Raw genomic sequence first — 3,594 nt, forward strand, 5'->3', positions numbered from 1 at the left:
GTTAAAGAGATTAAGCCTGTGACTAATTGATCTAATCAACTACTACAGCAGAAAAACAAACAAACAAAAAAAAAAAACATTAGCTTAGATTAAAGGAGAAAGAGAAAGAAAACAATGCTGTTAACATCATGGAATTCTACAGGCAAGACATAGACCAAAGGAGCTAAATCTGTGGAATAGAAAAACCATGGCTGGAACAGCTTGGAGATCAGCAGAATTGTTGGAAGGAGCACATGAAACAAAACTGCCTTAATCTCAAAGGGTGGGGCCCTTGCTTCTGAGGTCTCAGATGGTGGTGCCATGGTCTCTGAGGTGTCAAAGGGTAGAGCCACAGCCTCCTACATTTGAAGAGTTAGATCTTTACCAATTTGTTTCTGGAGTGTGGGGCTGCCGTTAATTTTTTCCAAGAGGATGAGGCCACAGCCCAAAGCTGAGGGAGAAAGGCTGCAATGCCATAGGGCAGAGGACTGGGGCCTGCCACAACCAAGAGGGTGGGGTTGCCACTCAGATGGACTAGAAGAATGGTGCCACCCAAAGCTGAGAGAGAAGAGTTGTCATCCGAGTGGCCTGAAAGTTGGAGCTGAAGCCCAGGGCTGAGAGGCCACTACCAGAATCCAGGCTGCATGGCCACCACCTATAGTATGGTCAAGGCCATTGCCTAGATTGTCTCAGAGAACACAGGATTATTTTCAAGCCTTGAAAGGTAATGTAATGTGTTCTTCTGGAGTTTAAACTTGGTTGGCGACCATTATCCCTTCTTTTCCTATGATTTCTCCCATTTGTAATAGAAATATCTGCCTTGTGACTGTTTCTACATTGCACTTTGAAAGCAGATAACTTGTAGTTTAGATGACACAGCTTCACAGATGAAGAATTTTGCCCTAGGATGAAATATGCGTAGAGTCCCAACTATATTTAATTTAGATGTTTAAGAAGATGAGAATTTGGACTTGGCGTTGATTTAAGACTTTTGAGATGGTGTAATGTGGTGAATGTGTTTTGCATGTGGCAAGGACATGGATTTTGTGGAGCCAAAGGGTGAAATGTTATGGATTGGACTCTGTCCCCTTCCACCAAATAAAATCCTAATTTCTATGCCTATGGTTATAATCCCATTTTGGAATGGGTTTTCTTTGTTATCTCAATGAGGCAGAACTAGTGTAGGGTGTATCTTGAGTCAATTTCTTTTGAGAGACAAAGGAGATTAAACAAGCAATCAAAGCAGAGATGGGGAGAGAGATGATATGAAGATCACCTAGGAGCACCTAGGTGGAAGAGACCATAACCTTCTCCCAGAGCCAACAGAGAGGTAGTGTCCACCTGTGGTTAATGGAAACAGACTGACACACCTCTCTGCCATAGAGTGGCTGGTGGGTTTGAATTACTGACTTTTCTTTTAACCACTGTGCTATATAGTGGATATGGAATGGTATCATATTATAGCATATGTTTGCATTTCTTGGATGACTAATGATGTTAACATCTTCTCATGTGTTTATTTGCCATTTATATTTTTCCTTTGTTAAGTATCTGTACAATTCTCCTATTTTTAATAGATTATTTGTCTTATTATTATTGAATTGTTAGTTGCTTATATGTATTGTGAATATTTTTTCCCAGTCTGTGACTTGCTTATTCAATTTCTTCATGGTATCTTTTAATGACCATGACTTTTATATTTTGATGACATCTATTTTCTCAGTTTTTAAAATTGTTTATTATTTCTAGACCCTATGAAATCTTTACTTACTTCAAATACATAAAATATTAGCTTATACTCTCTTCTAGAAACTATGGATTTAGTTTTTGTACAGCTCTTCCCCTTGTTCTGTCTGTTCTTCACTCATTGGACTTTTGCTCTTTCTGGAATATGACACAATTACTCTTGTTTTAGAGCTTTTACATGTATTATTCCCCTGAGTGCACTGTTCTTCTCTTAGAAACACATAATAACTAGCTCCACACTTTCTTCAAGTCTCAGCTACATTGTTGCTTTGTTAGAAAAGCCTTCCCTGCAGACCCTGAATTAAATATTTTTCTTGCCTCAATCTCACTCAATCCTATTTCTCTTATCACTTTCTGATATGTATTTATTTGTTAATATCCTCCATTGAAATATAAGTCCATCATTGTGGGAACTTCTCTGTTTTGTGTACTCCTGTTCTTTAATCATCTAGAATAGTTCTTAGCATATAATTCCAAAACAAAACCAAACCCATTGCCACAGAGTCACTTCTGACTGATAGCGACCCTCATTGGGTTTCTAAAGCTGTGAAGCTTTATAGGAGTAGATTGCCTCATCTTCCTCCCATGGAACAAGTGGTGGGTTTGAACTATCAACCTTCTGGTTAGGAGCCAAATGCCTTATCCACTACACTGCCAGAGCTCCTTAGCATATAATAGGGGAAAAAAAAAAAATCACAATACAACCAAAAACATTGCCATTGAGTCAGTTCTGACCTAGGGCTACTCCATGTGTTACAGAGAAAGCCCCATAGAGTTTAATCTTTATGGAAGCAGATTTCCAGGTCTTTCTTCCACAGTACCTCTGGGCGTTTTAGAACTTCTAACATTTAGTTTATTATTCAAGCACAAATCAGAACACTCAACAAATCTCTGTTGAATAAGTATCATGTAATTAATTACATTGCCACACCATTCCTCTTCAAACTGTCATACCCAGCATAGTAGATCACATGGTTGTCTGATTCAAAAATAACCAAAACCAGTCCATTTCAGCTTACTAATGCCGAGGATATCAATCTTTATGTGTTCAATTTCATTTTTGACAATTTCCATTATTCCTAGATTCATACTTCGTACTTCTCATGTTCCCATGATTAATGGATGTCTGCAGCTGTTTCTCTTCAATTTGATTGGTGCCACATCAGCAAATGGAGGTCTCCAAAGCTTTACCTTATCCATAGGAGTAAGGTTTACTCAGATGATGCAGCTCTTTCCCAGTCCTATTTTGAGAGCCTTCTAACCTAACCGAACTATTCATAAAGTTGCACAGTAATGCATCAAACAGTGTTTATTTGCTATTCATAAGGTTTTCCCTGGCCAATTCTTTGAGAAGAGGATGGCCTCTTCCTTTTTTCTATCTGTCTCAGTCTGTAAGGTGGACTGATACCTGTACACCATGTGCATCCTGCTGGGTTAGAAACACCAGTGACTCAGCCTCCAAACTCACATCAACACGTCACCACAGTAGGACAAACTGACAGACAAGTTTGACTCCCTGTTGGAAACCTCTCATACCACCCTTACCTGGGTCCCTATGGCTGAGTCCTCCTCTGTCCAGATTCCTAAGCCTTTTAATCCCCTTTCTCCTGCTCTCCTGCCCTGCTGCTTTGGGCATGCCTGAGTTCCTCTCCTCACATGAATCCCTGCAGCTGACTGCTCCTGTCCAGGTTCCTGGCTTTTTTATCACCTTTCTCCCGCTCTCCCACACTGCTGCTTTGGGTGTGCCTGATTTCCCTCTCCTCACCTGGATCCCTTCAGCTGATGTGGCATTCATCATCACAAAGGATGTTTCAAGATCTGTCCTGAAGTACAATGCTGTCAGTGATAGGATAATATCCATATGCCTAC

The sequence above is a fragment of the Orycteropus afer genome, unplaced genomic scaffold (genome assembly GCF_000298275.1).
Source record: "Orycteropus afer afer isolate SDZICR_OR568_19922 unplaced genomic scaffold, OryAfe1.0 scaffold00066, whole genome shotgun sequence".
NCBI lineage: Eukaryota > Metazoa > Chordata > Mammalia > Tubulidentata > Orycteropodidae > Orycteropus > Orycteropus afer.